The sequence below is a fragment of the Parasteatoda tepidariorum genome, chromosome 7 (genome assembly GCF_982258835.1).
Source record: "Parasteatoda tepidariorum strain Cologne lab strain chromosome 7, Ptep-v5.0, whole genome shotgun sequence".
In the NCBI taxonomy this organism is placed as follows: domain Eukaryota; kingdom Metazoa; phylum Arthropoda; class Arachnida; order Araneae; family Theridiidae; genus Parasteatoda; species Parasteatoda tepidariorum.
Genome location: NC_141761.1, coordinates 15,021,005 through 15,046,255, shown reverse-complemented (window position 1 = coordinate 15,046,255; position 25,251 = coordinate 15,021,005). Strand labels below are relative to the sequence as shown.

At 30.1% G+C, this 25,251-nt stretch overlaps 1 long non-coding RNA gene across 1 annotated transcript; it reads right to left on the bottom strand.

The window, feature by feature from the left end:
* Positions 1-9,148: 9,148 nt before the first annotated feature.
* LOC147806892 (uncharacterized) lies at positions 9,149-22,373 on the bottom strand. Its single transcript, XR_015435359.1, has 3 exons — positions 22,228-22,373; positions 18,674-18,793; positions 9,149-16,550 (listed from the first exon to the last, which is right to left on the bottom strand). It is a non-coding gene; the product is annotated as an uncharacterized LOC147806892 (long non-coding RNA).
* Positions 22,374-25,251: the final 2,878 nt, after the last annotated feature.

Sequence of the window (25,251 nt, the reverse complement as noted above, 5' to 3'; positions counted from 1 at the left end):
AGTCGAAATAGACAATACTATACATTACATGTAGGCCATACAGAATTTCTTTCCCACCTCATATCGTATTTTACACCCTCTTCGATTTCAGCGACACCTGTGCTAACTATTATATGGAGAGAGACAGAGACAAAATAAAATATTTTTTAAAAATGCTTTATAAATATTTCTCAGCATATGTATATATTTTTTGAAATTTCGACGGCTAACCTTTGATCTGGTATTAGTTTCAACATTGTCAGTTGAACCCAAAAATTACAAGAAATTATTAAAGTGTCCACCAAATGATCCCCTTAAAACCAGTTATTAATAATAATTAGAAAGCAATAGATAGGAATGCCTATAGTCGAAATAGACAATACTATACAATACATGTAGGCCATACAGAATATTGTTCCCGCCTCATATCGTATTTTACACCATCTTCGATTTCAGCGACATCTGTGCTAACTATTATACGGAGAGAGACAGGGACAAAATAAAATATTTTTTTAAAAATGCTTTATAAATATTTCTCAGCTTATGTATATATTTTTTGAAATTTCGACAGCTAACCTTTGATCTGGTATTAGTATCAACATTGTCAGTTGAACCCAAAAAATATAAAAAATTATTAAAGTGTCCACCAAATGATCCCCTTAAAACCAGCAATCAATAATAATTAGAGAGGAATACCTATAGATGAAGTAAACAATAGTATACATTATATATTAAGTGTAGGCCATACAGAATATTGTTACCGCCTCATATCGTATTTTACACCATCTTCGATTTCAGTGACACCTGTGCTAACTATTATATGGAGAAAGTCAAGGACAAAATAAAATACTTTTTAAAAATGCTTTATAGATATATCTCCTGGTGGTCAAAATATAATTTATTTTCATATATATCATGTGGTAATAGCAAAAAGTTTCATCTTTATTGGTTGAAATGAACTGAAGTTGCCTCTCTTTTATATTTTATTATTTTATTTTATAACCGTCGTTGAACAGCCGACCCAATTTCATGGGTTTACGACTACTTACGCTCAACTCCGTAGCCTTGTAATTTTGAACCAATCCAGAAGACAGGGAAACTCCTGGATCAGTACCCCCAGAGGTTATGATTTGTTGCGGGAACCTGGATGACTTTGAGGACTCGACAGATTTAACGTGCATCAGTATCCATTTACTACACGGGGAGTCGTCGGCCGGCGAGGATCGAACCCACGACCTTTTGGATATGGGCTCAGCGAAGATCTGAAAAAATTGAGTATTTAAAAGTAAATAACTTTGTTTGATATACAGTTCCTGGCCATATTATTCGACGCACTGTAAGATTCTATGTAAAATCTTAATTATAATGAAATATTATAGAGTTTTATTATTTTTATGTGACTGAAACCGGTTTGCACTTGCTTACGTTAGTGTATCAATGGGTTAACATTGTCATGCAATACGTTAAAAATAAATACAAATGTAAAAAATCTCCTCTATAAAAATCCTTTACATGTATGTTCAAATATAAAAGTATAAACTCGTGCAAAACATTTAATTATTAATATACTACAGAGAGTCGAATAATTTGGTCTAATTGTTATAATATAATATCTGTTATAATAAATATTCTATATTTATATAATATATCCTCTAATTTATATGATATCTCTTCTAATGTAACCAATTGATACACGACCGTAGCCAAGTGCAAAAAGTCACGTAAAAACAATACAACTGTATAGAGTATCGCCTGATAGTTAAGATTTTACATAGAATCTTAGCGTCTAATGATTTGGCCAGAGACTCTATAAAGAGAGAAGAAATGAGATGCTTTAACTAGATAAAGCAGTTATAGTTGCCATTTTTTATTCAACTATCGTCTTGACTACGCTAAACTACCGCGTGTTTCTATGTTTACCCTTTTATTAAGATATTTTCACTCATAACCAGGCTTAAAGATGAATATTTTTAGAATCTTCTAAAATACACGCAATAGGGCTAACTAATCAAATTAATTTTAAAGCAATTTAAAACAAAAAATTATTACGAAATTCTTTGAATTACTAAAGAAGAAAGCGGGACTGAAGATTTCAAAACACGTTTGATGGCTGGAAGAAAAAGAGGGGTTGTAAGACGATAAGGAGAAAAATTTTCAAGCTTTCCTCGATATCCTTAGTTGTTTTGATCTCGCTTTCCTCACTAGTTATTTGATTGATATCAGTAACCTTGTACCAGTAGGCGTGGCCGAAAGGACTTTCTCTACATTATAAAATTTTTTTTGAGGAGTTGGATGTCTCAACTTGCTTTATTGAAGAGGAAAGAACTACCACTATAAATATTAAATACCCTTGTATATAAGACATTGATTCTACCTTTTGATAGATGAAGGTTGACCCTTCAGTGGTGACTTGGGCGTGATTTCCAACATTGATGGATGCTCCACGGTCCACATTAAACAGTTGATTTGATTAAAAATTTACTGCTCAAAAAAAAAATCCGGTGAAGTAAAAAAAATTCTCGGTTAATAAACAATTTTGAAGAAGAAAAAAAATAATGATTTTATTATTAATTTTTATTAATTAACAACAGATTAGAAAATTTAGTGGGCTGTGCTTCAAATGATGGATGGATTTATATTTAGCGCAAATTATGAACATTAATTTTATGATTTTTTAAAAATTATTGCTACGAAATCTTTTTTTACAATTTACTTTAAATATTTTTAAAAACTGAAAACAATCTAAATTTTTAAATGAGAAATCTTTATGACAGACATTCATTTTAATGCAAACTGATGTATAATCTTTCTCAATAAACTTAAGTGTATCAAACCATTTAAAATCTGTATTTAGTATGTGTTTTGTAATTATTCTTAGGTGTGTCTTTAAACACTTATTTGTGTTTCGTAACCAAAAAGGAATTTTTTTTTTTAAATAAGATAACATTTTACATTCTAGTCAGGGCTCGAAAAAACTCAAAAATTTTACCCGTCCCCGAGGACGGCTTGCCCAACAATGTACCCGTCCTCCCTTAAAACTAACCCGCAGCTTCTAAATAAATAAAAATATAATTTTCTCTTATTTATTACAAACATTTAATATAACTAGGAGGCTTCGCCCCCTGCTCGCTGGCGCTCACCAACCCCCGGAACTGCTTTCACAGTTCATTTCGGATCGCTTCGCAATCCAATGCTCGCTTTGCTCGCTCATTGGATACGTTCTTAACGTCTAGTTTTTGTATACTTTTTTGAATACTGAAGTTCCAAAAACTTTTCACTGTAGAAAATTCTAAACCTGTACATTTCAATATTAATTTGAAATTGCAAACAGTTCACATATTTTTCTTAATCACACTATTCTAAATTTCAGTTATTAAAAAAAGTAACTGTTGTAAGTTTTGTTTTAAAGTCTTTCCCACCAGAGGGCTAAAACCATGTGTTGTAAAACAATATGAAATAGTAGTCTGCCACTGAACGCCGGATGTAAAGCATCGGCTTTGATGAAGATAATTTTGTATTTTTAATTCTCTGAAGGGCGCCACCTTAATAATATGGAACTTGTAAAATAAATGTATATATTTCTGATTGTTGATAAAGCCCATCATTTTGTGTTTTCATCAGTGTTCAGAAGCAGAACAACTATAGGTTTTTTATTTTATCACAAAAAAATAAAATGTATAAAAAAACAAAGAAAAGAGTAAGAAAATGAGTATAGTCATGGAAAAAGTTAAAATTATAATATAGTATTTGTCAGTTAAAATAAAACTTTTTGTTTAAGTCATTGCTAACAATTCAAATTTCTCCGAGGCAATTCTAAAGTATAAATTAAGGTAGTATTGTTAAGTTGAAGCAAAATATTTTTAGTTTTAATGTCAACAATACAATTCAATTTTTCACAAAAACGATTGTTTCCATTGTTAAGTTCAATGTCAACAATTCAAATTTTTCTGAGGCAACTCTTAACCTCTAAATATTATTTTTTTTATGTACATATTTCTAAATGTCAGTATTCAGCCACAAAGCAACTTAATGTCCTCAAATTTAGCATGAAGTTGTAAAATGCGATGAAAGAGGGTCATAGCAATAATGAAATTAGAAGTAAAGTTAGTACTGTAAAATTAAAACAATATTTTTAATCAATGAGCCAAGTTCTTCAAGAAGCAGTTGTAGAAGTAGGTTGTTTATTTAAAACTTTTTATAGAATTTCTTTAAGAACAAAATTGTTAATTTGGGCATTTGGCGATACAACATTTTTAGAATTGAAGGATTTGTTACGTCAAGCGCTCAGGTATCATAATTTTGATCTATTTGCTCTTCTATGTCATTTTGATTATGTTGCTAAGTTAACTTTCAAAAAAATCTATGGCTGGCAATAGCATTTTTATTTTTTAAGTTGTTTATATTTATTTCCTTTAGAATTCGTTATTTTTTTAGCGAAATGTTTTTAACCTAACAGAATTCTTTGCCGACTGTTTTCTCTATGAATGAAGAAAATAAAGTAAATATTTAACTGTTGTGAAAAGAATCTTATTTAGTTGTACAGAGTACTTCAGTCAAAATTTGGGAGCCACGTAAGAAAATTATATATATTAGATCAGAAACACATCATTAAAAGGCAGAATGCTTTGGTGTTTTCAAAACAAAGCAAACGTTGCCACCGGCGGAAAAGAAATACAGCCAAAATTTGGGAGCCACGTAAGAGAATTATATATAATAGATTTTCTCTTATTTATTACAAACATTTATGTAAATTTACACAATGAATTAGTAGTTACTTGGATTACATTATGCAGTAATAAACGAAATACTAGGTTAATAATAGTAACCTAGTATTTCTTCTATGAAATAATTTAAATGACTAAGGTCAAGTTATCTGGAATGTCAATTTATCCGAGGGTACTGCGTTTTTTAAATGAATCAAATATGACGTTTGCCAGTTCTACAATGCCAATGATTTACAGAGGTTTCTGCACAGAAATCGGAAGGGGGTTTTCCATTTAGGTAGATGTTCATAATTACGTTTAACGCTTCTTGTTTAAGACCAGTAAGTAATGTGGGTTTTCTTCTGTAAGTTCATTGCTGAAAATCCCCTTTCAAACACTCTCCCCCTTCCCTTCCTCCTCCTTTTCAACCGAGATGAAAGAGCAGACAGCCTTATCAGGCTAGGTACTCTGAAAAAATTTAATAGTTACAGTTACAGTTTCCAGGATTCATAAAATACTATCACTACTCCGGACCCCCCAGAGTGATGCGCACTCCTCTCTTGTCGGAATTCTCGCCTGCAAGGTACTTTTTGTCCCCTTCCCTCACAAACCTTATCTCATTCATCCTCTTAATGTTCCTTAATAACCTCCTCGGTCACCAGTATCTTGTTTATACATTTGACCACCACTGGGATTTTTCCACTCTCATTTCCTCTCTCTCTCTCTGCTCACTCCTTTGAAGAGACTCGTGCCGCTCCGATTTCAGTCAGTGACGTCAAGGCGGCGATGTAACTACCATTCTTTTTTTAAAACTCATTTCGATGCATTCATTGTTTTCTATATTCATTTTGAGGTTTCTTATCTGATTGCAAACATTTAACAGTGGAAGTTAAATATCAGCTTGCGCGATAGTGACTGGCAATAAGAATTATTTTAAAACACAAAATGAGGAAACTCAATTTTCCATGTTTTATTTCAGAAAACATAAAGGTGATATCAAATAAACTGTAAAATGTACTAGATTGCAATGAATTATGTTTCATGTTTTCTTTCTTTTTTTTTTCTTTTTTATTTTAAGAAGCTTAAAAATTTCGCCATTGAAATCGATACAGTCTCCACACTTTAAAATAGAAGGGGGAAAAATGTACAAATAGAAAGAAAATAAAATCCTGAACTTCAAAAATAGTTGATTTTATTCAGTAAATTTTGTCCTGTTGAACCTAGTCTCAAAATGTTACTAAACATATATATATATATATTTTTTTTGATTTTGAAAGTTTTAAAAATGTTCTGAAAAACTTTAGTAGTCTAATTTTTAAATGCAAAAACTGCTTAAATTTGATAACCAGGTACATAAAGAGCTTTCAATGAATAAAAATAATTACATGAAATAACGGAATTTAGCTTGATAACATGCTAGTACACAATGAGAAAAATTCTTTAACCGACGCAGATCGGACACCGGTATTCCTTATTTTCAAGCTCTCTAATTAAAAGTAAAATATATATTTTGAATTCGAAAAACAATGCAATAGTTACTGAAAAATCGGTACTTCATACTAAAATATAAAATCCAAGTATAAAATATTCAGTCATATTTCAAAAATTTGATTTTATAAATTACCTGAAATATTGGAAAATTAGGATTGATATTTAATAATGGTTGTAAAAAGATCTCCGCCCCCCACCTCAGCATTTAGAAAATTCTAAAGTAACTAAGGAAACCCTTTGAGCAGTTAATTCTTTAAATTTTGTTCTATTGAACCTAGTCACAAAATTTTACTCAAAATTTTTTTGAAAGTTTTTAATTTAAACTTTAAGTAGCTTTATTAGTCTAATCTTTAAATACAAAAACTTTTTAAATTTGGAAACTAGGCGTAAAAGAGCTTTCAATGAATAAAAAGAATTACATAAAATAACGGAACTTAGTTTATTAACCTACCAATACGCAATTCCTTAACCTTTGACGCAGATGAGATAGTTTCCCTTTATATTTTTGACACTTTAATTGCAAGTAAAAATATATTTCGGTATAATAAATCATAAAATCAGTCTAATGTTTACTAAAAATCTTAAATAATCTGAAATCTATTCTAAAATATATATTCAAATAGTAGTTTTAATTTTTTCATTTATAGTCAAAAATTTAATAAGTGATTTTGTTAATTAAGGAAACTTCAATGATGAATTACTATTTCTTAGATGTAATTAATTTCTAATAAGTGTAAATTTGCAAATTTTGAAGTGAGCCGCGTTACAAGAATTTTACCTTTACAGCAGCAAAAAAAAATGACATTCTCTATTTCATAACCAGAAATGATCAAAATGTCAAATATATTATTTTCATTTGTTTTGACTTTTATACTTTTTAATGAAAAATAAAAGAGTTAACACTTCATTAACTTTATTGAAAATGTGTGCACTTTAGTCAGTAGATTGCTTATCATAGTGGAGAATTTATAGAACTAAAATATTACGTTCTAATAATAATGGAAAATTAAAATTGAAATTTAGTAAAGGTTTTGACAAGGTCTCTTCCCAGCCCTTCAGCATTTGGAAAATTAGAATTCTGTAGAAACTGAGTGAACAGTTGATTTCATTTAGTAAATATTGTTCCATTTAACCTATTCATAAAATTTTAATTTTTTTTAAAGTTTTTGAAAGTTTTAAACAAGCTTAAAAATTTAAGAAACTTTATTAATCTAATCTTTAAGTACAAAAACTTTTTTAATTTAATAACTTTGTTCAAAAGAGATGTCAGTGAACAAAAAGAATTAGATGATTAACAAATTAAATTCCGTTACTCTTACTAATACACAATGAAAATAATTCTTTAACTTTTGACGCAGATGGGACATCGGTATTCCTTTCATGTATTTTTCAATCTCTATAATTACAAGTAAAAATATATTTTGTTATTTTTAATTCTAAAAACAGTTTAGTAGTTACTAAAAAGTCGGTTAGATTATCGGTACTTGATACTAAAATAAAAAAATCGAAATAAAAAATTTGTAATATTTCAAAAATTTGATTTTGTACATTACATAAGTTTAAATGATGAATAACTGCTTCTTAGATCTAAATAACTGCAAATGAAAGCAAATTTGTAAATGAAAGTGAGCCGCGGTTTAAAAATTTTACCTTTACAGGAGCAAAAAGTACTGTCTCATTTTGTATTTTATGATAAAAATTAAAATGCTTAATATATTTTCGTCCGTTTTGAACTTAAAAAGGTATGAAATATATCTATATAACAAATTTTTGACACAGTTTTCCACTGTTGTCGGAGCACTTATTGGCTGGAAAAATCACGTGGTAGGATACAGTTTTTCCATATTGTTATCAGCATAAAAAGTCAAAGGTATTGTTTTTCTATAAATTTAAAACATTTTTCTCTACTGCTACTATTACGCTTTTAATTCAAATTCAAGAGTTTAAGACTATGAGAATTATTTTCTTTTATTATTCTAACGGAATTTTGGACTACATTTTAAAATAAAGTTTATCAAATAGTGTATTCTTATTAAGAGTTTTATAATTACTTTTCTGCAATCATTAATATATTGATTGTTATAAATACAGTTCGAGATTCTTTAAATGATTTAGAACTTAAAGATCAGCTTCATGCACAATGTGATGCAAGCAAAAATGATATTTAACTTATCCGCCCGTTTGGTAATATTAAATAATTGTCGCGGACTCAAATTTGTTCGAGCAACAAAATGTTTGAACAATATAAATGTTAGTTTAAAAACTGATTACTTGGAGAAATTACATCTGTTCACCAATAGATCTAAATATTTATAATACTAATAGATAATATTTGGACATGGTAATAGAGGCACAAGAGTAAGCAAACGGAATTACTTTTAGTACGTATATGTAAATGAATCATTTTAACTTTAGAATAAATACTGTTTCATCTCAATAAATAACAATTATTGCGAAGCAATCATAGAAGTTGGTGAGAGGCAGCGAAAGGGGGATCAGCCCCTTTCTGTTTTATGAAAATTGTGCGTCGAAGAACATAATCTGGATCTCAATTCTCAAGAGTATGAAGGAAAACAAATATATATCAGATAAAAGCACATATTCTTGTTAGTAGGGAGAATTTTACTGTCGATGTTACTTGTTTGAATTCGATTTTTCACTAAGAAAAGTTCATGAATACTTTTTAAAGCTGTCAGGCATGGAAATTCTTCTAAATACTTGTCTAGTGTCTCAACAATTAACTAAATTCGGTTCTGATGAAATCTTTGATAGCTATCTGTAAAGTATTTAAAGACTAGTTCAAGTAACATCATAATATTTCCCTAATGCAAATTTCAAATAAAATCTCAATAATAATATTCACAAATTTGTCTTATCTGTAAAGTGGTAATTTAAAACTGAACTTATTAGTACGGAAAAAGAAAATCTTATTAATACGAAAAATAAAACTAACCAATTTGTTCAAATAATTTATTAAAACATTTTATAAATTACATATATTTCAAACTGCATCTAGGCATTACATCTTACTGTCATTTACAAATTAGTTTTAAAACAATATCTTCCGTATTTTACATGGAGCTCTAACAACATTTACAATGGAGTTTTGGTTAGCAACATTTCACATTAAACTTGCGCTTTATTTACACATAATACGAAATATTAACATGGATTTCTTAAAATATACAAAATGCTATCATATATCTTTGATATTTAATTACACAATGCAAGAGTCAAATATTTATAATCTATTGCAAATTCTCCTTGTAAAAACATGTATCAGAACAAAAAGAATGAACCTGAATGCATTAAAATTTAATTCTCAATTTTGTAATTTTAAATAGTATCTAAAAAAAAAATCTTCAAAAAAAAAAAAAAAGGTTTTTGAAAAAATATTTTAATTTTAAAATTAAGAAGTCTCTATTGCACCTGAAATTTAACTTCTGAAAAATTTTAAAAATTTAATTTTTCAAAATATAATTTAAAACTAATTTATATAAAATGCAGATTTGCGCATTTAGGCTTTCACTAGATTAGATTTTAGACAGCAATTTTACATAAAATTGGAACTACATTTTACTTTCAGTTCAAGTTATCAGACTGTATAAAATTTAAACTGTTATAAATTAACTTTCCGAAGAGGGCAGTTAAAAGAATAAATTTTTATAGAAATTTAGCTACATTTTCTAAGCACGGATTTTTCACCTTTAGTCTGGTGTATAGTAAAATCCTGAAGATTTACTGCTACTTAGTGTTTCGAGCAAAAAATAGATAAAGTTTGATTTTTGAAAAGACGATCAGTATAGTGTCTGAAGAAATCGGGGAACTCTTGCGTTCGATAAGTCACTGTGGTATCCTTTTTATTATGTAAGAGTCAAAGCTCAACGAGCACACATCAAAAAAGAACAACTAGTTTCAAGTTCTTAAAACAAGACACTACCGTTACGAAGATTCAAGGTTTCTACACAGCTCAAGGATACTGATCCACCACAGAAGCGCACATGTGTGAATCGAGAAACTCCGAAACGGCTGGACGAGTGTGAAACATGACGAGAAAGCAGAACGGCCGTCTACCACCTCCACGTCATATTCCACACTCGTCTAAAACATTCCGAAACTTCCGATTCACACTTGCACACTTATGCTGCAGATCGATATTCCCAAATTGCGCAGATCTACTATATCACCGACTATAACCGAGCTAATACTGGCTGCACTTCATTCAGCTGTGTTTCAATCGAAGTCTTAATATTTGCGTATTATTAGGCTTAAATTTGGTTCTAGACATTTATAAAATGATAGATACAGTTGCAATTTCGATTTAGTATCTCAAAATTTAGCCTAAAGGATCAGATGTTTACGATGGAATCTCTAATGGCATTACCATGTGAATGTGGTTACTATGCTGCTCTTTGTTTGCTTTGAGTTAAGTGGTGCTATATTAACCGTTTGAGTGAGGGGAAGAGCTATCGCTTGTTATGCGCCAAAAATTCGGAGAAGCGCTATTGTACCGAAAATGCTGAGACGTTGCTGTTGGTTAGTAGTTGGTTGGTAATAGTTAGTAGTAGTTGGTTAGTAGTGTTGTACGCATTTCATTCCGCACTATTAGCATATATATAAGAAAACTCTTCAGCACTCAAACGGTCAAAAGTTGAACCTACATCTAAAAGTAGATAATGAGAATTTCATAGAAATTATACTTCAGACAATTTAACTTAATATAGGTAAACACTATTAGAGATTCCAAAAGCTGGTTTAACGTTTTGTATTATATGACCCTGATTTCGTATCATTTATGACTTCTAATATATATAATTATCTTACGTGGCTCCCAAATTTTGGCTTTATTTCTCTTCCACCGGTGGAACGTTTGCTTTGTTTTGTTTACGTTACTATTTCTCTTACACGGCGAATCGACCAATGATTGCCGCTAACAATGTCACATGCCAAACCTAGCTGAGGTGGCTCAACATATAGCGCTTTTAAAAACGGAAACTGAAATAACCAGAGAGCATCAGCTGCGGCAATCTCATACTATTAAGCTAGGCAGAAGTGAGTAGTCTTTGTCGATAGATCTCTATTTTAGTATTTTGTCGAAAGCGCTTTTTTCCACGAATTTCTATATTACGAATTTATTTGACAATTTTTGATTCATATCACGAATTATACTATAGCACATTTCTAATAGGTTTAACGAATTACATGTCATTTATTTGAATCCTAATTTATTTTAATGACTTAGTATTTACTAAAAAGATGTAACTATTTTTTTTTAAAAAGTTGTTATATGGATTTGAATGATTGTTTTGAATTCTTAGAATTCTGTGCATTTGCAATGTACCTAAGTTAGTAGCGAGTGAAGCAAACCATACAAGATTGTGCAGAAATTTTCGGGGTTGGAGAGCGTTAGCGAGCAGGGGGCGCAGCTCACTAGTTCTATTGAATTTATATTTGCAGAGAACATTTCTCATCAGTTTTAACAATGATCCGCTTAGGATAGAACACAAATCAATGCAAATTTGAAGATTAATGAATCATTTTTTGGAATTTGCAAATCTGCATTTCAGACAACATTTAGGGATTGAACAAGCTTTTTGTTATCTATGTATTAAACGCAATTGCAACTTATTATGAGAATCTGAAAATTATTCAAAATTTTGCTGTTATATATAAAAATGAACACATTAAGAAAATTTGCTTATACTTTACCTTATAGATTATTCTGGTATCTGTTCAAATAGTAGATTCAAACTTCTATCCGAAATTTTTGCCCTCTCTGACCAAGAACCTATATTTCTAGCACTTTTGCACAAGATCGGTATAATTAAAAGAGATAGTTCAGTTTAAAAATAAGAGTTAGAGAACTTTTGAAACACTCATTTGAGTCGAAATCTATTTATTTACTTAGCACCATACTTACGATTTTTCAAATCTTAAATTGGCAACATTTAATTTATACGTGAATACGTTGAACCTATTATTTTTTTAAAACACATAAATACACATTTTGTTTTATTAGAAACATGAATGTTGAAAGATTTAAACCCCTTCCTTAAAAATATATTTTAAAATTTTAATAAATTATCTTGAATTTGGATAGGTCGAATAAATCTGGTATTTGAAGTATTGGTATTGTTATTAAGTTAACATTCTTCGCATTAAACTAAGATTTGTTTTATTAATTTATACAGTAAACGTATAACGATTTCATATACCCGCTAATCAATTCTGCACTGCTACGCTCTGCCAACGTGTTAAATTCAGAGATGAATTCAGATTTTCTTGCGTAACTTTGTAGAGCTAAAATATTATTTAACTAGGGCCTGGTTAGTCAGGCTCGGGAATTTAACATTTGGAACCGTGCATCCACTATGAGAATGTTATGGTTTGTGATAAGAGTAACTCTGCAAGAGTTTATCCGGGAAAAATTTCAACCATACGTCATTTTAACATGTTTTTATTTTTGATCAAATTTTACGGCCAAGTAACATTTTTTCCTGAATTGCGCATAGGTGACCAATATTTAACACTTCACTTTTAATAAAATATTAACTAATTCAACATTTAATGAAAATAATTATTATAAGATTTTAAACATTAAATTTATATTTTATTCTTCAAAACTCTTACACATTTCTGAATTATTTTCTTACAGTAAGAGCATGGACAATCACAAGACTATGCATTTAAAAAAGTTTGTTATCTTCAAATTTAAAAAGTTTAATTTGTGTTTTGTATTTTATTAATTTTAGCTTTTTGGTATAAGTAATAAGTCGTCCAGTCTTAGTACAAATCACTAGTTCTAAAATGTCTTCCGAGTTAAGAATTTGTTTTAGTTTAAAAATAAAATTTTCAATTTCTGACTTCGTAAATGGTTATTAAAATAGATGCAAGTTTTTAAAGCTTAATTGGTATCTTTAATGCACCTGTGACAATTTTATCCGAATTAGAAATTTCAAAATTCGAACAAAGCTGAATTTCAGTATTTCTAAAAAAGTTTTTTTCCACGCGATTTTCACTAAACTTAATAAAATAACTGAAAATGATCGAAACTGCATAACCCTAATTAAAAAAAAAAACTTTCTATATCATAATTGATAAAAATTTAATTTCAAAATATAAATTTTATGTATACTCTTAATATAAAAACTTTTACCGCGTAATTATGCCCCATTGTTTAAACTTATTTTGCCGCCGAGTCAATGAATTAATGTTAGCTTATGGATAAAATATGTTATAGTTAGTATTATGTTAGTCTTAATGTTAGTATTTAACCAGAAATAACGTACATGAAATATGAATGCATAACTAAATTCCTTAAACATGAATTGCTTCAAATTTGCTCATCCAGGCATATTTACATTAAAAGGCAAAATTTTCTAAATTTATTTACTTTTTGAAACTATGGCTAGATAGTGTCACAGATTCTTTTAAATTTTTAAAATATCCTTTTATCACGTGCTATGCTCATAGCCAGTTTCGGATAACTAAACTAACGGAATCATCCGTAATAAATATTGTTCAGTGTTGAAATTTTTATTTGAACAGATACTTCTGATACTGAATATGTATCAAAACAGCTAAAAATATTTAAGAGGCAATGAAGCAAATTGAGGCAAATCCATTTAAAGATTATAGTTATGCAAAAAGACTCGGCGGAGAAATAAGATTAAAAACAAGACTAGTTTTGTAGAGACCCATTTATCATTGTATTAAAAATATCTTATTAGAAATATAATTTCAGTTTATCTTAAGAAATCAACTGGCAAGTTGAAATATTTTATTTACCAAAATTCTAACTTATCTAACATTTTCAGTGCATGCGATAATGTGTATAATTAGTTCGATCTACAGATAAAAATTACTGTTACGCCAAAGCGTGTTAGCGACCAGTTTTCTTTTGAGTGTAAAAATTATAACATTTCTTGAGCAAACCAAACGAGTTCCGCTACGCTAAATTACTAGACAGTTTTGATTTTTCATAATTTTTTTATTAATAGTTTCGTTCTCAAACTTTATATGAAGCACATTCTTTTAAATTTGGAATAAATACCTAAAATGGTTATTGCCTATAGATACTATAGAAATGATCGACAAATTATAAATTTAAATTGGTTTTGTGAAATTTATCTTAATACAGTTACGTAAATGAAAATAAGACCTAATGTGTGAAGTGCCAACTTAGCTTTGATAGTTAACTATACAACATTAATTGTTTGCTAAGATAAGAGAAAAATAAAATTTCAAAAATGCGATACTATGACGAGACAGCTAGTCTTTATAGCATGAAGGGTTTTAAATAATTTAAGTGATAGGTACACAAACAGACAGATCCGGAATAGTAAGATAAAATTGGTATTTCGAACAGTACGGGTTACCTTAAATACGAAAACTTGTATTTAATAGTATTTTACTGGTGAGGTGGGATTAATAACTATCGATTTCATAACGAGTGTTTTATTAACACTAAATTTGATATTTTATGTACTAGTTTTCCGGTTTCTATGCATCCTCTTACCTCAAAGAGTTTTAAAATGTTGATTTAATAAATACCGGTTTTTACCCGGGCCCTGAAATTTTTTTTAAAGATTAAAACAAGTTTAAGAGTTAGTTTATTTTAATAATATCCTGCAAATTTTAGGTACGAATTTTGTCTATCATATTAATTCCTCAAATCTTTTTTACTTAAGTTTTGCTTAAACTTCAGATTAAGTGTATTTTAACAGTTGACTTTGAAATTAACTCCCCCCTCCCCCACACACACATTTAAGATTCTAAAATATGAAAGTAACGCATGATGTATTTGGTGGAAATACACTGAAAAAGAATTTAAAAGCTTGTAATACCAAAATTAAATCAGATATAAAATTTTATTCATCTAAATAAGTTTCGTCTGAGAACCGAACGAAATTTTTAACAATTCTTTGAATTTAATGATTTGAATTTAAACTGGCACACCAAAACAATTCTTTTGAATAGTACAATTTTTAGATTTTAGTTAGTGTACTGGACAATAGTTCTGAGGAAAACCACAGATAAATCGAAATTAGTTCTTTTGCGCTAATATTTAATTTTTCTTAAATATTATGTCATAGCTGATAACGAGCGATAGATAACAATAAGCTTGTCTTAATAATTTTAAGACTATTAACAGTACGTATATAGACATTACAAAAGGTGCATCTAAATTTTAGAGACTAAATTTAATTTAAAATATTTAATGGGTAAATATGACTCAAAATAATTTAAGCCTAAAAACTTCTAGATATGATAAAAAGGAATATTTAGGTAAATAAGATTTAATTATTCTTTACGCTTAAGAAAAATCTCTGAAATAAACTCTGAATATGTGTTTAGATTTAATTAAAAATAATTATAGAACTTAATTTTTATAAGAAAAAAATTTAAATAATCAAAATATTAAAAATGGAATTTTCATATAATTCAAGGAGAATAAAAATAAACCTCGTGTTAATTTGAAGAAATATGATCAGCGTTTCTATTATGTCATGACGACTAGGCAACTGAAGTAGATCACCTTGGCAAACTACGATCCTCATGGCAACTAGATCAGCAATAGACATCTTGGCAAACTACGATCCTCATGGCAACTAGATCAGCAATGGACATCTTGGCAAACTACGATCCTCACTGCAGCCAAGTCAGCAATGGACATCTTGGCAAACTACGATCCTCACTGCAGCCAAGTCAGCAATGGACATCTTGGCAAACTACGATCCTCACTGCAGCCAAGTCAGCAATGGACATCTTGGCAAACTACGATTCTCATGGCAGCCAAGTCAGCAATGGACATCTTGGCAGACTACGGTCCTCATGGCAGATAGGTCAGCAATGGACATCTTGGCAAACTACGGTCCTCATGGCAGATAGGTCAGCAATGGACATCTTGGCAAACTACGGTCCTCATGGCAGATAGGTCAGCAATGGACATCTTGGCAAACTACGGTCCTCATGGCAGATAGGTCAGCAATGGACATCTTGGCAAACTACGGTGCTCATGGCAGATAGGTCAGCAATGGACATCTTGGCAAACTACGGTCCTCATGGCAGATAGGTCAGCAATGGACATCTTGGCAGACTACGGTTCTCATGGCAGATAGGTCAGCAATGGACATCTTGGCAGACTACGGTCCTCATGGCAGATAGGTCAGCAATGGACATCTTGGCAGACTACGGTCCTCATGGCAGATAGGTCAGCAATGGACATCTTGGCAGACTACGGTCCTCATGGCAGATAGGTCAGCAACGGACATCTTGGCAAACTACGGTCCTCATGGCAGCTAGGTCTGCAACGGACATCTTTGAAAATATGGTTCCCAAGGAGACTATATGACGATGAAGTACTCAATGCAAAGCCTAGTTTTAAACATAAAACAAAATGTCTTTACTCTTATGGTCAAATTAACGTAGGGATTTTACTTTAGTTAGAGGCAGTGTTTGATATTATTGGGTGAAGTTTTATAACTATTAGCTACGCAAATCTCAGTAAACCTCCTGAGTCATTTACAAAATCTTCATTTTACAAAATTCTTAAAAACTTGTAACTATGTCCATATCAGTCCGAACATTTAATTTCTACTCGCAGGACCTCTGAACTATATGCTTGCTTTTCAAATATTTATCACAGAAATCTATTAACAAAGACAGACGAAATTTGAATGAGAACGAAATTTCAATTACCAAAAACTCTAAATAACCACGAAATTAAGAGATTTACAGTCAGATATTCGTAAAAGTTATTTTGGAGCTTTGGAGAAATTACCAAATTTTATTAGCCTCCTGATCATCAATAATTGGCTTTTATTGGTTGATAATTGGCTTTCATCAACAGAAGTATACAACCAAGTAACTAAATGACTCACAAATGCTTTACATTGCTAAATAGTACTTAAAAATACTGTTACATTGCTGTAACTTGAAAGAGATTGTTTATAATTATAGAGAATATTAAAAAACAATTTGGTACGTATTTCATGCTACAACAAGAAAATTCAATTTTTTTAAAAAAAATTTCCATTTTTAAGTTTAAATAAGCTCTTTGCACTAAATTTCTCTTTAAATATAAAGATTTGTTAATTTCAACTCTATTTACATTTCTTTTTAGATTGTAGGGAAAAATCTACGCATTTTTCAACTAATTTCCATACTGTGCAGAAAGAAAGTTGTGAAAAAAAAACATGAAAATAGTACCTTTATGAACGTTTTGGAACATTGAAATTACTATAAAATATGTTGCAGCTAGAAAATTTCAAAATAAGTTGGCACAAGTTTTTTTTTTTATTGATCTAGAGTGTCAAAAAAGTCTCATGGGATAGTCAAAATTGTAGAGCATGGAACTTATTTAATTTTCAGTTCAATGCAAAATTTTTATCGAGAAAAATGTTTTTCTAATAAAAAGCAAAATAACACTAATATTGTCAAATGTTTTATAAATTCTTGAGATTTTATTATGCTTTTTATATCATTTAATTATAAAATGTTCAAAGTTAGAAAATCGATTTAAGAGAGTTTCACGATTCTAGGAGTAATCCACTGTAGCCTTAAAAACCAATTAAGAGCCGTGGTGTCACCCCCCCCTGAGAGTAAGCCTTCCAATGATGCTACCTAAGCATAGGCTGAGAGATACCAATTCTGCTCTTCGCTGTAACAGACCACAGTTCTGACGTAAAATATCCTCAGTCTGTTCATGGTTTAGAAGCTCGATACCATCAGACTGATCGTGGAAGGATTTACGCAATTTTTAAGACTTAAAATTAAATTTAATGTAAAGTTTAAAAATGTATAAAATATTAGTCAAAATAAGTTCAAAACTACACATGTTTCATGCCACGCTAAAGGCTCTACAGTAAATTCTAATTCATAAATTTCAAAATACCTAAATTAACGTTATTACCCGAGTTTTTAACTATTTTGTAATTTCAAAAAGAATTAACTATACATTAATATTGAATCTTTAATGAAAAATTTAATATTCTTAAGGCTTGATAGAAATAACAAATTCAAACTTGCACCGTAGCTCTTAGTTCATCTCCAACATTATACAAAATCTACATGCAAAGTTTCAAGGAAGTCTAAAGTAAACTATTATGTGTCCTGGAGTAAAAAATCTACGTTCTGGAAATGCATTTAAATTGTAACAAAATTCTGAGGGCAAAAACTCGAAATTTTCAGAAAAGGATATGTCTTTATATAAAGTTTATATAATATATAATAACTTGAAAATTTAATTTTTTAATTTATTCAAACTAAAAAGGTTAAATTATCAAAGCTTAAAAATATTCAAGTGTCTTTACGAGTCTACTTTCATTTTGATTTTTGAGTGCGAAAAAATTAATATCATTTCAAAAGATGGATCAAAAATTTAAAAGGTTTTCAAAAGCGAACGTTCTAATGATGAAATGTTAAACAGTAGACTCATATAATAAAATTTCTATTAAACAATTCTTTGATCAGATCAAAATAAATCTTAACTTCCTTACCCAATCTAAATCGGATAATGATGACCAACATTCTTCTGTATGGAATAGATTTTTAATCTAGCGTAAAAAACTTTGTGAAGTAAAGTATCAAACATCTATTTTCAGGTAGTTTCTTGCATCCTGCAAGAAAATGGGAAACCTGTCATTAAAAATATAAAATTTTTTGCATATACAGTGAAGTATGTTTTTATGCTTTTAAGAAATATACTTCAAGTTCGTTGATGAACGTTGTATACTTATTACTAATAGATAAATGAAATTAAACTAATACTACTACAATACTAGAGTTCGATGCTATATATTCAGGCGGTTAACTTAAAATTTCCAATTCCGAGAAGAATTGAAAAAATAAAAGACTTAATATTTTAGTTCATTTTACAGTTCTCCGACAAATTTCTTGTCTGAATGAGATTTTAACTGTTTCGAATTTTTTAATCTGTTTTCATCAGAAGTCCTGAAAAAATTATTAGTTTGACAATTACAGAAGAACCTAACGAAATTTTAGATTGATATTCGTAGCTAGCTGTGGTTGACCTACGAATGAAATTTAAAGTACGCAACCACCTGGTAGAAAGTTACCGCGCATTTCTTTACATCGAATAAAACCATGAAATCGATTCTACATAAAATGATAATAAGCTAAAAACATAACATAAGCCTAAATCTTTAGTTTACAGTCACTGGCCAAACTATTCGACGCACTGTAAGATTCTATGCAAAATCTTAATTATCAAGTGATACTATACAGCTATTGTTTTTACGCAGCTAAAATCTGTTTGTACTTTTTTTTTTACCTTCGTTTATAAATTGATTACCATCGTTACGCAATACGGTAAAAAAATTATTAATGCAAATAGGAAGATATAAAAATCTCTTAAATAAAAGTCTATTATATGTGTGTTTAAATATAAAAATATTGCATATAAAGTCTTGCTAAACATGTTAAAAAACTACAGTGCGTCTCATAATTTGGTCTAATTATTATAACATACTAAGACTTTATAGAATAAATATTCTATATTTATATAATATGTAGCCTAATTTATCCTATCGTCGAATTTATATTATTTATAGTCTAATTCAACCAATTGATATACGAACGTAAACGAGCACAAACAGGTTGCAGTCGCGTAAAAATAATAATGCTGCATCGCATCACGTGATAATCAAGATTTTACATAGTATCTTGGAGTGCTTCTAATATGGCCAGGTACTGTAGGTAAAATTCATTATAATTAATCGCACCGGCTGAAGGTTATCACATTTGAGTAACTACATATGAACTAATTAACTGTATAACGATATTAAACTTTCCTGATTTAAGGAAACAGAAGAGGAGAGATCCTAGACACATATGGGGTAGCGAAACCGAATAAAAACGAATTGGACTTATAAACCTATAGTTTGTCTACGGTAAAAACTACCCCCGCCACAAAGTCTGAGGCCGACTGCTGCTATGGAAACAATAGCGCATTTCAAGGAGGGTAGCTTCTCTTCACTCTAGGGCAGGGATGAGCAAACTGCTGCCCGCAGGAAGGTTTTATACGGTCAGCGGATAGAATTTTAACTCGCCGATCCATAGCGAATCCTTTTATAACAAAGTACTGATGACGTTTTTACTTAATCTATTTTTGTTCCACAAAACATAAATTGATGGTAATAGCCAAAACATAGTTTCAATTGGTAAAAATATTGAAAGCAGAAGTTCATAGAATAGCCGTAGATTGGAGCCAACGAGGGTTTGTCATTCTAGAAGAGCAGACATACGGAATGTAATATTTCAGAAAAATTGACGAAAAATGGAAAATTTGACTCTTCAATTTTGTTCTTTATATTATTATAAAAGCTAAAATGGTTTTGTTACAAAAATAACATTTTAAATGCAACAACTACTGTATTTATAATTTTTGCAAATACATAAAAATGGATTACACACACATCTTATTCAATTAAACAAAATTTTGAAGCTAAATATAATATAACTAGCATAATATAAAAATATGATTTTCAATACATAAATTTTACATATACTTTACAGTATGGTATATCCCAAAACCCCCAGCCACATTTCCCTCACTCGACTCAAGTCATTATCGGTGAAAAACTAGAACTCATCAGGAAAATAATGAATTCAGTGTTTTAAGCATATATGGCAACGTTACTTTTAAAAAGTAATGAGTAAAAGTACAAGTATTTTTAAAGAAAGTAACGATTTAAAAGTACATTTCCAGGAAATCGAAAATTCAAAGTAACCTAAAATTTTATTGAATAATATTCTTATGTTCTTTAATGTTTTTGCAAAATTGTTGTTATTTATTTAATTATTTTTAATTTTGAAAGTTATGGACATTAATTTACTTTTAAATTCGGAAGAATATTATAATATAATTTCATAATATAATCGTATAATATAATTTTAAAATCAAATTTTAATATCAAACTTTATGGATTTGCCCGAAAAAGAAATTTTATCTATCGATTTTAATTTTTAGTTTATTATTTTTATTTATTTAAATTACCATTGATGTAAAATTGTTTTACTCTATAGAAACTAATTTTAAAAGCACAAACATAAACAAAGCAAACACGGGGTTTCAGATAGCTTTGTGATCTTTGAGCTAGTAAAAAATAATTGATTGTTCAGTATAAGTTTAAATAGAACAGTCTACAGTTTTATTTGTAACAGTCATGCGAGAAAATCATTTTCCGCAAAAACGCAAGCATTTTTTTAAAAATTTTTCTTTCTTTCTAGAAAGCTTACAGAGTTTTAGAAAAAAGCAACGATTTAATTTGGTATTTCCGTTACAAATACTTGTACTTTTCCCCTGAAAAAGTAACGAAAGTACTAAATTTTAAGAGTAACGAATTACAAGTAAAAGTACGCACTTTTTACTTGTACCGGCGGTACAAGTAACGAAAGTACTGCCATATATGATTCTAAGGTAGAAACGAACTAAGCTCGGACTTCACAAAGACTTTGTTTAACAAAATTAAAAGTTTATGCAACCTAAATTTTAAAAAAAATTTATAACACTAAACTCCATTATTAAGCTTGAATATACAATATTTTGGAATTTAGTGGGAAGTCTATTAAGTCTGAAACAGTTACAAAACTTTATAAGTCAATTCAATATCGGAGAGGGAAAAAATTACTAAGTTTTGAAAGCAGACTGTTAGATACAGTATTTAAAGTATGTGCAATGTCTAGTATTCAAAAACTAATAATCACGTTAAATCCCGTGAAAATATATATATATATATATATAAATAAAAGAGTAAAACTATTGTTTCGTAAAACTCAAGTCGTTTTTACTCAATAATCTAAAGAGAATTTTAACTAAGCGAAACTGATAATTTTAAAAGTAATACTCTAAATAAGCCAATATTTATCAAAATATTCGAAAAAGAACTATTTTTAGATTTTACAATTGAACCAAGTTAATAAAAGAGATATATTAATTATTCCGAAATTTAGGCAATTACAAGCATACCATCAATTATCTCGAAAAACTTTAAGTGTATGTAAAAATAGCGACAATTAGAAAAAAACTTACTGTAAAGTTCAGTAAAATTACACCACACCTAGAAAGACACATGATTTCCTTCGTTGTATCTAAAATTAGACTAAATACACAACCAACTCACACAAAAAAAACTCACAGCAACAAAGCAGAAATACGAAGAGCTCGTTTGGTACCAGTCTTGCCCCGTATTTTATATCCCTTAATATCGATAACGATTGGCAATTATTGTCTATCAAAGTCGAATTGAGTTGATGATGAAGAGGATCCGTGCCACCCGCGTTTTTTGAGGCCGAGCGTTATCCCCTGCCAAAAGTTCTGTAGTGTGGAGGTAGCGGGTTCGAATCCTATCCTACCATGGATGTGTCTTCGTTCTGTCTTTATTTAAATTGTACTATCTGTCTTTCTACTTGATAAAGGTTCCGCAGAGGCATAGTTCCTAGCAGATTACCTAGCAGGTCAGTGAGCGGGTGGGTGACCATTTGGATTAGTCTGAGTAGGGACCGAGGGTGTGCTGCATGGGTCCTCGTTAAGCTGTTCCACCGTAAAGTGCTCGTTAAGCTGTTCCACCGTAAAGTGCTGTTCCACCGTACTTCGCATCCCTTCTAAAGAGGATCAAAATTGTGATGGCAATTGTGATGGCAACTGCATTTATACCAGCACAGGGTTTGATAAACTTCCACGGCCAAATGTAAAAAAAATGTTACACAAGATTAATTTCTTCGAAAAATATTATTTGCATTTAAAAGTGCAATGCAAAATTGCAGAGCTTTTAAATAAATAATTCTAAACATGATTATGTTGAAAAATTAAAAAAAACGTTATTGCGCTTATTATTATGAGAAATAAAAATAAAAAAGAACTCACACCATTCTTTAATTAAAATTGACTAATGCTGATGCACATACAGGAATATTTCAAACTATTCCATTAAATAATTAAGGGTATGCTAACGCGAAATGATCAACAAAGTCAGTTGTTTGTTTACGGACACATTTCCTAATTATGTAAAGGATCCGGTTGCCCATTTCTGCAAATGTTACTAACCAGTTCAAATGGAAATACTAAATTTGTAAAAAGCCATTGTCACTGCACGCAAAAGTGAATCTCAAAGGCGAATTTTTCACTAGTGAATATTCGCTCATAATTTTCACGTCCCGCAGTGGACTGATCGTTAAGTCACGGTTCTCAGCAGATCACCGAAGTCAAGCATCACTGGCTACGGTCAGTGGGCGGGTGGGTGCCCACGTGGATCAGTCTGCAGAGGGACCGATGGTGTGCGGTATTGGTCCTCGTTAAACTGTGCTACCGTAAAGTGGTCCACTTCGTGCGCAGGTCATCGGGCTAATGAAGCAGGAGTACCATCCCCTCCGCAGAGGATCAAAATTGCGATGGCATGTCTTCGGATCATCCTCTGGGATGTTTCCCAGACCGTCACCAATAGCCCATTGTGCAGCTCTAGTGCGACGTAAATTGACAACAACTCATAATTTTCACCAATATCATGCGAAAAAAAATCTGATTCGCACACAGTGTTGCGGCGGCGAACAACTGGATCACCTACACGAATTTCGAGCTTCGCGATTGCTCATTGTTCCGCACATTTATCTGCAGGAACTTACCGCTTCTTGGCTTACCGCTGGGTACTTTTACCTTCAAATCACTCGACCAAACGGACGTCACGGTGAACGTTGACATCACTGGTTTAGTAACTAGTTTGTACTCTATATCCACGCCCTCTAGTGAACTGCGGTGCTTATTTATTGCAGCTGTACATAATTTGCTCTTTTTTTAAATTTGATTTTTATTATAAGTTGTAATGATTAATAATAATTCATAACATTCAGTCTCTTTGCCAGAAAAATCTGAAATTCGCAAATTTTATGACACATTTTTTTCCAGATTTTTTTAAAGATTTATAATTCGTAAATTTTAAACTTAAAAAAAAAAAAGAAAAAAAACTAATATGTTATTAAAATTTAATTCTTTATATCATTCTGAAATTCAAATATTTCAAATAAAATAAAATACAATTCATGTATTTACAAAAAATTAATAATTAAATAAAATTAACAACATTTTAGTAAACATTCCAAGCTAGTCAAAACATTAAATTTCATATAAAACACAAGAAATAGGAAAATGATGATAATTGCTGAGATATAGTCTCATTATTGCCTGTTAGCGTACAACTAGTTTGCTAGTAAAACGTTTTCTTGGTTTTCTATTTGTGTGTAATGGAAATTCTAATTATTTTCATTCAAAAAGTCTTTCAAAATATGATTTTACTCCTCTATTTCAATTACAAGTTACTTTGATATTATGGGTCGTGTTAAAAGTTAAAAATATAAGAAAGTGTTTCACAACATCCACTAAGATGACAAATTGTCTGTCAAGGATGATAAAAAAAATTGATGGTTAAAAAAACAATTCATTGCGATAATGAACATTTAGCTGTAATGCGATTATTGTTCAGCAATCTAAAAGACATTTTCGTGGTTTTCCTTTGCATTTAACGCAACATTTGATTTGTCTAAATTTTAATTTTATTTTAAATAATATATAGGTTGCTACAAAAGCTTTTATAAACATGATTTTACTCTGATATTTAAATTGCAAGTTACTTTGATTTCTGAGCCGTGTTAAAAGTTAAAAATATCGGAAAAGTATTTCACAACATCCACTAAGATGATAAATTGTCTGTCAAGGATGATATAAATTAATGGTTAAAAAATAATTCATTGCGATAATGAACATTTAGCTGTAATCTTATTATTGTTCAGTTATCTGAAAGAATTTTTCGTGGTTTTCCTTTGCATTTAACGCAATATTTGATTACTTTAATTTCAACTTAATCTTGGTTAAAATAAATTATTTTAATAACTTTTATAAACATTGTTTTACGCCGATATTTAAATTGCACGCTACTTTGATTTGTGGAATGAGTTTAAAGTTACAAAAAATATGAAGAGCATCTCGCTAATCACCGAAATAATTGACTGTCTGTCAAAGACGCAAAAAAAAAATGATTTATTATATAAAAAAAATTCATTACGA